At 44.7% G+C, this 12318-nt stretch overlaps 1 long non-coding RNA gene across 10 annotated transcripts in view; it reads left to right on the top strand.

Annotated features, from left to right (window-relative positions):
- The window catches only part of LOC128851263 (uncharacterized), a 140585-nt gene extending 129106 nt beyond the window's left edge, over positions 1 to 11479 (top strand). For 2 of the 10 annotated variants that reach the window (XR_008448549.1, XR_008448545.1), the window contains 2 exons: positions 2917 to 2980; positions 6176 to 11479. This is a non-coding gene — a long non-coding RNA (uncharacterized LOC128851263). Of the gene's footprint in view, positions 1 to 76; positions 1106 to 2916; positions 2981 to 6175 lie in introns of those variants that run through there. The other 8 variants (XR_008448544.1, XR_008448547.1, XR_008448550.1 and 5 more) reach the window with 8 other exon arrangements.
- Positions 11480 to 12318: the final 839 nt, after the last annotated feature.

Below are 12318 nucleotides of genomic sequence, written 5' to 3'. Positions count from 1 at the left end.
CTTATGCTTTACTGCGAGCCCTGGCAGTGCAGATTGCATCTCGAAAGAGTTGTTCTCACTGAGGGGGAGGCTTCTGCAGAAGAAATTTGTTTCCAAATGAATTTTATAATGATTATCAAGAGAAACAGCTTGCTATCTGCTCTCAACCCCACCGTCATGCATGCTGTCAACTGCCAAGGTCCTCAACACAGCAAACAACTGCAGGATCCCTGTGGGGTTAATGTAGTGCCTCCTGGTCTGGAAACCTGGCTGGAGAAGTTCAACAACTGAGTTACATCCTGATGTTCTGCCTCTGGTACCAGCCACAAGCCAAACCCTTTCCATTCATTTGGCAGTCATCTCCATCGCTCATTAGTGTGAATGCAAAAGTGTTCTGTGGATCTGGAAGTGTCTGTCAAGTGGTGAAGAGAGAAGGTGGATCTCCTGAGCCACCAGTGCTCTTATTGTAGGGAGTGTTTGACAAGATCTTTAGAACTATAAGAGATGTTCCTGGCACAGAAGTGCTGTATGAAACGCTGGTGAATGTTGTGTTGAAGATCTTCATGTGACTAAATGAGGTGCTTAGACAGACTGCAGTCTCCCCTGATTATTATCAGTGTTAACCCTGGATTGGTAATACCAGGCCTACTGCACTGATCCTGGTGGTAGTTCCCCAGAGTGGTGGGGAACTTGCTAATTCAGTGGGGAAATGAGGCAAAGTAGTGTTGGGGAACTTGTCTGAGGTCACACAAAGGAGGCAACCAGAACATTGTTTCCCACCACTGAAGCTCTGGGCTTTTCCTCTTCTTGCGTCAAGTACAGTTTCTTCTCCTGACCCGACAGCAGCCCTCAGCCAGAGCAGAGAAGGGTTGTTTGAGTGGGGAGATGGAAGAGGGAATATTATTTCACTGAGCAATGTCAGAAAATTATACAGGAAGAAGAAATAGAGAACAGATGGAAAGAACATAACTGCCTGCTTCTGTGGAGAAGACATCTCTTCACAGCATAGAGACTGCTTTTAGGATTCATGATTCAGCTTTCAAGTTAGTTGTTGATAGTTAGGATGTTTTCATTTTGACTTCATCTGTTGACAAGAGCCTCGTGAGGACGTGTATCTCTCCATCAGGTATGACTAATTGTATTGAGACAGCCGCGTGCGATAACACTTCTGTTTTTCTCTAGAACAGCTCCATTACAGAATGCCTGGTAGCCGAGCCCCGAGAAGTGTTTTTGCGGGAGTTTTGCTGATTGTGCAGCCCAGATAACCTGTGAGTGAGCAAACATGGAAAGCATTGAATATTCAGCTCAAAACCCAGAAGCAGACTTGTTTCACCGCTTGTCTGAACCAAGCTTTTAACCGCATGTTGTCAGTGCTTTTCAGGAAACTCATCTTGTCTGAGACACGTCATCTGGTGATGATGTGCTCCAGTTTAGGGACAGCCACCAGGAGCTCTGCAAAGGCCAAGGTTCATGGCTAGATGTTGGTGTCTTTGCAGCTGAGTGTTGTGCTTTGCTTTCCCCATCTTCTCCTTGGAGAGGAAAAGTCAGTCCATGCATAACAGATGCATTTGTAACCAAGAGCAAGCAATTTGATTTCTCTTAGTCTTGCTCTCAGAAAACAATCTCTTCAGAAAAACCAGCACATGGCAGAAACTGGTAAATGCTTTCTCTGGATTTTCGCTGCTTTTGATCCTGTTTCTGCAAGAACTCAAGAATTTTGGTGCTACCTAAGGGCTGACTTTAAACTTCTTGTACTTAAAATGGTTGTCCCTGGGCTCCTCAGGGTGACAGTTGTAGGTATGCATGAAAGCCACACTTCTATCCCTGAAGAAGAGTGCCAGCGTAGATGAGCCTCTGACCTCAATGTATCATCTCAGCAGTCAACAGCCTAATGCAGAAAGAGCTTTGAGGTGCAACTTTTCCACTTGGCAGAGTTTAATCTTGTATGGATCATATGATGTACAAGAATGCTATATCTTATATGGATCTTGTATGATGTTGTATGGATTACAACAAGAGGCTGTGCAGGTTTAAAGCCAAACTCACCTTTGATGGAAATAATTTCTTGCTCCTCAAGGAAGTTTGTTGTCGTCTCAAAGCTGCAGTAGAAGCATGCAAGTGGGCAGTCTGTGCACCATACAGAGGTAGTGGAGATATTCTTGACTCTTCCTCTGCCCTTTTTCCTGAGAGGGAGGAACGTTTTCCTGCCTGCAGCAAATCATCCCTTCTGGTCTGGGGGTGCAAGACTCCTTCCATCATCATGCCGGCACAGGGCCATAGTTTTGAGTTGGATGTTAGAGCAATTAGTCAGTAGTAGTCAGAAGGGAAATATACCAGGAGGCAGTCAGTCAGTGTGGTCTTTCTTAGGGTAGACTTTCTGAGGGAATTGACTTCTCATAGTGAATTCACCAAAGGACCATTTTAGTTTTCTTCTCTCTTTGCTATGTTGCCTTGTTTGTTTGTTGTTGGAGGACAGGAGTTGCCTAAGGAGCTTTGGGCACCTGAATAGGGGGGCAGAGCTCAGGATGCAAACTTGGCAATTGAGGACTCCAAGGAAGAGACTGTGCCTCTGAAAGTGTGAGAAGGCTGTGGACACTTAAGACAGGGCACATGGCATCATGGCCTTAAGACCATGGTTTATCCAGGGTAAACTCAACACAAACGAGGCATCCTCCCTTCCAGGAGTTATTCTATGTGTCTGCATCTCTTTAAAATAAGGATGATGTCTCATGGACAGGAGTGACCTGTCAGCACTGAGGGTGGTTCCCCTTGCTCCTGTTGGATGCGCCGCGGTGGGAAGAGGAGGCGTGCTGGCTGTCAGTTCGGCTCTAAAAATGATGGCTGTGCAAAGTCCACCCTTGTCTGGACTCCAAGGAGCTGCTGCGCACAAGGCCTTCACACAGTTTCCTTAACAGGCTCCTTTTCACTTTTTTCCAGGGACTTGCACTGTGCTTCATTTCAGAAGGATCCAGTGAATTAACATACTGTTGCTGCTGCCCAGGTAATTGCATGCCCGGGGTCTGCTCTGCTCTGACAGTCTTCTCAGACAGAAACCACCCTTCTCCTCCAGCAAACAAGGCTGCAAAGTGTTGCCCTGAGACCTTGCTTGAAGGGTGGAGGAATGGAAGGGTGGAAAGAGGAGGGGAGCCTGTTTCTGAAGACGTATCTACTTGGAGACCTCACCTATCAATGAGGAAGAGGAGTTGGGGTTTTTAATCTTTATTTATGTATCAAGGCACTAATTGTGGTTTCTCATGCCGATTTGTGCAGACCTCAGTACGGGTGCAGTTATAGAACTGTAAGCCAGCACGAGTCAGTAGAGGGGCTCAGAAACTGCTTGAAATTAGCCATCCTGGGTCACACAGGAGTTTTCAGCAGAAGCTGAAACTGGGTGATCTGATACCCTCTTCTGTACTGAAAATAAAAACCTATGAATAGGTAGGTATAAAAGTGCTTACTGGTGCTTACTGCTCTCACTTCCGAGTACAAAAAAACCCACCCACGTGGATAAATCTTTGAGCCTTCTAAGGCCCTGTGAGAATAGAGCACATCTCAAAACACGTTGGTAAGAGTATCTTCAAAGCTGGACCAATTTCTTAATGTGATTGCAGGTTTCCATTTTTAAACAATGTTATATGGTCAGGACTGACTTCTTGTGTGCAGCTGGTATCCTATGGGCTTTGGTTTCCAAAAAGAAATGTGATTATGTGCATTGTCAGAAGGGCATCTTTACCCCGTAATGTAGATTGGCTGTAAAGCAGAGGTGTGAAGAGGGAAGGGAGCATCAAGACTCTGGGAAGAGGTTGGTTCATGGCTCTGCCACTGACTTTCTGCATGACCTGGGGCAAGGAGTTGAACATCTCCTCTTCCACCTCCTCCTTTCCTGCCTACCCAGTGCATGTGACAAGTTTTCTCATGTTTTCTATGGGTTCTTCTAGAGAAGCCAGAGCTCAGCAGCTCTGTCTTCTAGGTCCCATTTCATCTTCCTGTTTCTTGGCCATGTAAGTTATTTTGACTGGAAACAAGATATCCCTCCAACATCCTTTTCGACACAAAGGATGGAGAGTTGGGGAAGGCCATGCTGGCAGTGTAGGTTGCTCGTCCTGCACTAGAGCATTGCAGCTTTCAGGGCAGAGGGAAGGCTTCTCGAGGCATCTCCATTCTATGGAATAGAAGTTTCAGCCTTGGGCAGTACAGAGAGCGCTTTTATAGCTGATACTATTCACGGGGATTAGGAAATCCTGCTTGTTCTGTAAATATGTGTGTATGGGGGAGGGAGGAGGTGTGGCTGCCCTCCAACACTGCTCTTGTGTGCGCTCTGTATGGGACATGGGCAGAGGTTCCTCAGCCACTGATGCCCAAACTGAGGTGGACAGTTTGTGTCTGGGTCACTGTGGGACTGGATGCAGAAGCGAGGTTTGTCAAGTCCCAAGGAGAACATAAGTTAGTGCCTAAGGGGATCTTCTGGGCCTTCACAGTCTTGGGTTGTGGTTTCTTTCAACTCTTTTGCTTGGGCGGTATCACAGTACCCAGTCACTTCCCACTCTTTCGTCCTAAGCCTCTGCACTGATGGCAGTTAGAAGATGATATGTAAGACTGTAGGATAATTTGGGCTGAAAGGGACCTCAGGTGGGTCAGCTATGAGATCAGACCAGCTTGCTTATGACTTTGTTCAGCCAAGTCCTGAAAACTTCATAAGATGAGAGTGCACCGCCAGCTCTATGGCTTGACTCTCATCACATGGAAAGTTTTTCCTAACATCCAGTTTGAACCACTCATGTTTCAGGTGTGTGTTGTCTCATTCTTCTGACAGACACAGCAGTGGAGAACCTGACTCTCTCTTGTCAGTAACCTGCCAGTAGGTGCTGGAGGCTGCTTCTGAATTCCTCGAAGTCATCTCCTCCCCTAGCTGAATAAGCCCAGCTCCGTCAGCCTCTTCTATCTGGGCAAGTCCTCCAGTCCCTGGCCATCTTGGTGCCCCTCCAATGTACTTCTCTAGTTTGTCAATATGTTTATTGTATAACAGTGCCCAAACCTAAATGGAGTATCTAAATGCAGTCTAATGAGTGCTGAGGTCTCTTGCCTATGCTCCTGCAGCCCGGGGTGCTGTTTGTCTTTGCGGCATTTTTTTCCTTTCTAAGGTCCCAGTTGGCCAGCGGACCAAACAACTGCCAGTCCAACAACTGAGCAGTGGCAGAGCTGCTCAGCTGGGACCATGGGATGTGCCTAAATGATCTCTTAAATAGGACCCATCACTGTCCTTGGAAAGCCTGAATGCTTCTCATTGGCCAGGAGGAAAGAGGAGATTAGAGGAGCCTTGGGATGAGAAAGACCTCTTCTCTCTGCTAGTGACATGGAATCCCACAGGGAGTGGGACCAAGCCTGGACAAATAAGGCAGTGAATGAATTCTGCAGAAAAACGCAAAGAGATGTGGTCTTACTATTTCCACCGTCTCACTTACTCATCTGTAAAGCAAGTTTTCACTCACCACTGCGCTTCCCATGTGGCTGCAACTATTGATGGCCACTGAGAGCTGAGGTCCTGCAATACCAGTACAAAGGGGTTGTTGAACAACCTACACTGGCTGTATTTGCTGCTTAGGATGAATCATGATTCCTGGTAGCCCTGTGTAGAGGAGTTGTATGCATGTAAGGATGTATACTATATTGAAACAAAGTGCTGTAGTTTCATTCTGTACTGCCAACAGTTAGTGTGCATTTCAAATCAGCCAAGAGCCTTGGGAAAAGATTCATTTTTTTAATCTTGCACTAATTTTAAAAGTGCTGGGGTTTTTTAGTGCTGTGTGGTAGAAATAAAAGACAAAAAGGAGAAAGAAACTACATATAGACTAGTACAATTGTTGTAATGTTTTTCTGCTTTTCTGTTCATGTTCTTTTCAGGAAACGAGACCGACTACATATGGGATAGGGATGAAACCACATATCACAAGCCACTATCAAGTTCATGAAGTGACCACATTGAAAAAAGTAGTGAAAAATGTGTTTTTACTAGCACCTTCCTGGCCTGTAGGAATCCTGACTGTGGCTTGCAATTGTAGTAGGGTGAAGATTTGCATTTTCAAGTTGGCGGTTTTCCTTTTTACTCTTCCACTTCCTACCGGCTAATTTGGTACTGTGTTAATTGTAAATCTGGAATGCAAATCAACTCACCTGCTTGTTTTTCTTTCATTTTCAGATTTTCTAACTATGGAAGCTCTCCTGAGGAGCTGCATCGTGCACTGCTTCCCCCAGGATGGAACGTAGAGCTGGGAGTGAGGAGGAACTGCAGTGTACTGCTATGAGTTTCTTTAGCAAGGAGAGAGACTTTATGGTATGTCATATGGTGCCGAAAGCCATTCTACCCTTGACAGCAAATATCCTTATCCTTCTTGTGTTTTTTTTTCCAAGACAGCAGAGATGCTTTGTATGCAAATCGAGGTGGTACAACAGAAAAAAAGTCCTGAAAGCAATCTCACGGATACCACCAGACCATTGGGGAATTCCTGCTTATTTTTTATCTTTTCTTTTCTCAATTCTGTTTTTTCTCACAGTCTTTAATGTTGGTCCTGCCAGACCTCTTGCATATGAATTACAGTTTTTCTTCCATTTTGCAGGGTTCCATGTCAATCTAGATGAATAAGAGGCTGTAAGTGTTGGGAACTGGTGTTAACAGTCCCTGTGTTTCGTCTTTGCCGTCAATTGTTCTGGTGCTTTCTGATTTTTGAGAAGGACACAAACCTTGTAGTACGGATTGCCCTGTGCTTGTAGTGATTGTTTACCTGTGAAGGTGAGCCCAGAAACCTTCAGAAAGCTCAGGGAAGGAAAGGGAAGAGGTGGGAAACAAGAAGAAAGTAGGAAGAGTTTGCCTAGTAATTTAAACAGGAGCAGAATTTGACCCTCCTGAGGCACCTCAAGAGATGTCATGCTCAACACTGCACTAATGCAGCAGCATGAGTCGGTCACCTCCTCGCTCCAGCAAAGCAAACTCCTGTCTGCCCAGCCTGTACCCTGGAGGTACCACTAGAAATGCAAGGGGCTAATCAGAGCTGGGCTCCCACTCTGCTGCCAGCAACAACAGCACACTGATGCTACAGGTTGTTGGGTTATAAAAAAGACTTGTAGAAGCAGTGCAAGAAAAGGACATGTCAGAGCAAGAAAGAACTGCAAAACTGCAGAGAATATTCCCATGTGTGTCCAGAGATACTCACTGCAGCCTGGGTCTTGTTGAATCACGCTGTGGTTTCACTGGCCTTTGTGTGGGTAGTGGTGATAATCACTGTGTGTGGTGTTGGGTTTTATTATTCATTTTTTCTTAAACGTAAAATTAACAGTCAAATTTGTGTTGGTAGGGCAGCAAGCCTGGTGTGGCTTTTATCTACTCTGAACCTGAGGATAAAGGAGGAGAAGAAAAATTACTTGACCAGTTCATCAGCCTTGCGCTTAACAGTCCTGGAGTTCAAAGCAAAGGATGCAACAGTCAGATACCCAGACCTTCCTGGGCTTCTACTGATAAGTTGTATTTCAAAGCAAAAGGCAACCTTGAAGGGGCTCTGTTGAGTAGCTGAAGCCTCCAATGCCGAGTCTTCTATAAAAGAGGATTTCATAAGGAGTAATACGAACAGAAATGGCTCTTCTGTGGTTTTACACATTCCAGGCATGCCAGGACTGTTCCTGTCAAGGATGGGCAGTCCCTGGGGTTTGGAGTTTTTATGGTTTTTTGTTTTGTGATTTTTCTCCAAAATATTTGCCACAAACTAGCAGCTGAAATTGTGAAAAATAAATGAGAGTTGCAAAATCATTACAGTAGCAGTCATGGAAACTGTGAGGCTTATACTTAAACTGGCTGTGGGGTTTCACCCTGTCTACGCTACTGTGCTGTCGGGATCACTGCTTTTGCCTGCTATGACTGCTTCAAGATGGGTGATTTAAAAGGAGAGCTTCAACTATTGATTTACTCGGAACCTCAAACAACAGTGCTTTAGGCTTTTTTCAGAAGCTATGCATTTTCAGCTGAACGGCTATTGGGTATGAATCTCTTTAATATCAGTGCAGTTATGTGAACATACAGCACCTTTGTGTGTATTCCTGCTTCAAGTGCACTTATTTTGACTTCAACCAGGTTGTGCCAGGTTGGTTTGCACCTGTATGCTTTGACACAAACAGGTTTTTAATTAATTTAAGACCTTCCATGCAGAAAATGATGTTGCCTTAAATGTTAAAGAAGAGCACTTTAACTGGGCCTTAAAACAATGTGAAGTTTCAACATGCAGTAAAGCATGACATAGTTTTTGCAGACCTGAGCTGATAGATGGGTGTTTAATTAATAAGCCTACATACATATCTTGTTCTTCTAGGTGTGTGTGCTGTGCTGCTCCTGTTGCTGTATTCCTGCATGCCGTGTAGATAGCAAGAGCTCATGGATGGCTGAGAAAGCCATGGCCAGAGGTGTTGCTGCCATCATCTCACTAGCTTGATTCGCTTGATTCCCACAAGGAGTATGGCTCTAAAAGCGTATAATTAGATGTGAAACTTTTGCCTTCTTGAGGCACCCTGCGCAAACACTCAGCGCCTTTAATCGGCATCACTGTACTGACTGCAGCTGGCTTAAGACCTCTACAAGCTGGAACTGCACCTTTACCTGCTCTGGAGGCTTGTCCCACCACACGAGAGGAGAAAATTGAGCCAGGCTCATCCTGGCAGAGGCTGAGCCATGGAGCCCTAGATATCCAACCTTAGAATTTAGTTCTCAGCCTGGGTTTAGCCTTGGCAGGAGTGCAGTCAGAAGGTGAGATACAGAAGGTGAAAATTGTGTCTTTGAAAATGATGGCAAAAGAGACCCTTTTGGAATGAACCTTCTGGCTTGGTGCTGTTAAATGTGAATATGATTATTTAGTGATGAACAGGAGTGAGAGTGGATTTAGGACGGAGTGCCTGACGTCCCTTCTCACCCTCTAACACAGGCTTATGTTACAGAGAAATCTCAAGTCTGTCCCTTGGGCTGTTGTAGGTCTGTGGGTGGAGGAACTTTAATCACTGTGGTCACCATCGAATGCTGCACTTGCAAGATACAAGGAAGGAAAAACTGGTGTTAATTTGTTGCTCACCTGAAAGGAGTTTGGACTTGTAGCATTCTGGGTTGTTTGCCATTTTGGGCTTGTTTCCATAAAAAAAAAAAATAAATGTTTTCTTTACCCTATCAGTGCTTCCAGCCACAGAAATTTGGAAACAAAAAGTTGGAAGGTGTGGTCCGCACTGAATGGTGTTTTTACTGGGCCTGTCTCACAGGGGATGGTATTGAAGTCGATTTTGCCCTGGCCACTCAGGGTCTCTGATGAGGAAATATTTATTGCTGTGAAACTGTGGCAAGCTTTACAAGTGGCAGAAAACCTACTTTTGTAACTAAATAATTGTGTTTTCCTTACAGGTCGCACAGATAGACGTACGTTTGGAAAATTTTTATTTCCAACCAAAGTAACTTTTCCACTGCGTCATCTAGAGTGGGAAAACAAGTAGACGTTGAGTGGCATTTTAATGTAGATTTCATCCATTTGACTGCAACAGAAGGTTACTTTGAGATGCTCTGTTATCCTTATCTTGGTGTGTCCTTGCTTTATGTTTTCTGCTTCAGAATCTCCATTTTCCCTGTTTTTGATGGTTTGAGAGTTTTGGTAGAGAGGGCAAAAACACATAAAAATTTTCATGTCCTTGGGAAGGCTATGGCAAGTTATACAGTGGTGAAGAGATGCTGACAACCTGTAGAAGAGCCAGTTTTTGGCAGCATGGGAAGTGGTTAGCACCTCATTTGATGTCCTCACATCAAAGCTGGACAGTAGGCTGGTCATGATGCTCTGTTTGAACCACAAATTACTGGGCTTCGGGCAGAAGTCACTGGATGAAATTCTGTGGTCTTTATTAGGCAGAAGGTCAGACAAAATAATTTAGCTGGCTTCTCTCGGCTTTTAGAATTTGTGAATCACATAGTTAGGGGTTTTTTTTGAGTTTCCATGAAAACTTTACTTTGGTAGCAGGCAGACAACAAACCCCATCTGTTCTCTTATCCTTTTTTCGTAGTGTGTTAATTTCAGATTGTCCTAGAAGGAGGATAAAATTGGGCTTGTTATTTAAATTTTGCTAAGGGTGGCAAAAGCAACTCTACTTTGATTATTGTGGGCCTCCCATGACCACAGGAATGGATGATGCCTAATGCCAGCCCTGCTTTAACAAACATCTGAAGATCAGCTCATCACCGCAGCGTAGCCATCAACTGTCTTCTCTCTGTTCCCCATGGGAATTGTGCACCATGGGATTCTGCAGTGAGGTAAAGATGGGAGCTAAGCTCATTAGGCAACATAAGTGCTTTTGTGAGTGGCCAGATACTCCATCTGCAAGCCTCTGAACCTGGGGCTGCAGGAACCAGCAGGAAAGTAAGAGACACCTTAGTTGTCTTGGTGTGTAAGAGTCCCTGAACACTCGTCCTACAGAGCCCCTTATTACAACGGGAGAATTTGGGAAAGCCCAGAGTGATGCCATAATTGGAGAAAAGAAGAGGAACGTCATGTGGGAGAAACGTGATGAAAATAAGAATAATTTGAAACCATGTCCTTTACTTCCCCAGTGTGTAACTGGGCTGGAAACGCAGGCACGAGCAGAGCACTTGCTCACTGCAGCCCTTTCCCTCTGAAGTTTTTAGCATTTCAATGGACATCCCTGGTTGTAAGCCTCAGGTTTGCTGCCTTTGTGTCAGCTTGGACCCACTTTCCTTTGTAAGAAAGAGCTCCCACACCCTTCCTTGTCCTACAGCAGACCTCTATCCAGACTCTCCAGTTTTCCATGTTGAGGGCCTGCAAGCAGCTGGTTATTGACAAGGGTCCATGTTGGCTCCTAGTCTTCATTCAGAAAGGTGCTAGTTGTTACGGCTAAGAGGGTGTGAAGGAGCAGTGCAGCAGAAGAGATTGAATACCTGTGTCAAGGAATATCCCCTTGCACTGTGTAAGCATGTAATCAGCCCTTGTAGGATGTATCTGATTAAATAGCACCAATGCAAAAAAAAAAAACAACCCCTCATTTATGGCAGTCAAATGTATTGCAGTGTAGTTGGGAACGAAGAATTCAGGTTCTGTTTAAACCCAAAGTGAGACTGCATGGGTATCACATTGTCATGGAGGGAGTTTAAGGGATGGGTCATTGTGTGTAATCTTGTGAAGGTGAGCTCTCGAGGGAGCAGCGGGACAGAAAGGATGTCTGCAACTCTAGAGAGCAAATAGAAACAGGAGGTGACTTTGTCCCTTTACAGAGCAACACACTGGCTGATGTCTGCGCTTGAAGAAGGATGGGGAAATGCCAGAAAGAATTCAAAGGAAAGTCGTGAATGGCTTGGAATTACCAAAGCAGAACTCTCGGCTTAGGCAGCTCCATTTAGTTGGGATTTGTGGCGTAAATTTTTTTAATCCTCAAATATAATTATCAGTTTTGAATAAATCAAATGTTTTTCATGGGACTGAAAAAGCTGGGACTTTTCTACCTTTCTTTTTACAGTGTTGTTTTTTTGTTTTGGAGTTTATATCATAAAAGTATTTACTCACATACAAAGATTTCCATGTCAGTAAATGGTTTCTGATAAATGAGTTGGTGGCAAAAGGAAAGTGAGGATGAGAAGAAGCCTAGCAGCAATCCTGCTCTGACTGTCAGGAGGTGTTTTCAGTCTTCTCTTATGATTATTTTTTTTTTTTTAGTTACCAGTAGCAAATTTCCAGTGAGTGGAAGGGAATGAGGAAAAGGAGCCACCAGCATTCCTCTCCGCATTTCCCTTGACTCCCTTTCAGGTGACAGCAGTGTGTTATCTCACAGTCACCACGGCTGCATCAAGTACTTTGTTTTTACATAGAGCTCATGCACGCAGATAAGTGCAGGTGGACAGATGGGTGTTTGCTCTGGTCCCGGAGCTCTGGAGCCTGCCATTGGTGCCAAGGCTGAACTCAAAAGCCTTGCTTAGAGGAGTTGTAGAATAGATTGGAAAAGATCCCCTTAAGGTCATCAAGTCCAAACATAAACCTAACACTACCAAGTCCACCATTAAACCATGTCCCTAAGCTACATCTCTACACATTTTTTAAATACTTCCAGGGATGGTGACTCAACCGCTTCCCTGAGCAGCCTGTTCCAAAGCTTGACAACCCTTTTGGTGAAGAATTCTTTCCACATTTCCAATCTAAACCTCCCCTGGAAGGGTACATCAACTCCACTTAGCAGCATGGAAGCATGGTTTCAATACTTCCAAGCTGAGCAAGTTCACCAACGGCTCGCTCGGCCTGGGTCTTGCTAACCTGTTCTTCTGCACTG

This window comes from Cuculus canorus, chromosome 2 (assembly GCF_017976375.1).
Source record: "Cuculus canorus isolate bCucCan1 chromosome 2, bCucCan1.pri, whole genome shotgun sequence".
In the NCBI taxonomy this organism is placed as follows: Eukaryota; Metazoa; Chordata; class Aves; order Cuculiformes; family Cuculidae; genus Cuculus; species Cuculus canorus.
This window is presented reverse-complemented; position numbering and strand designations above follow the sequence as displayed.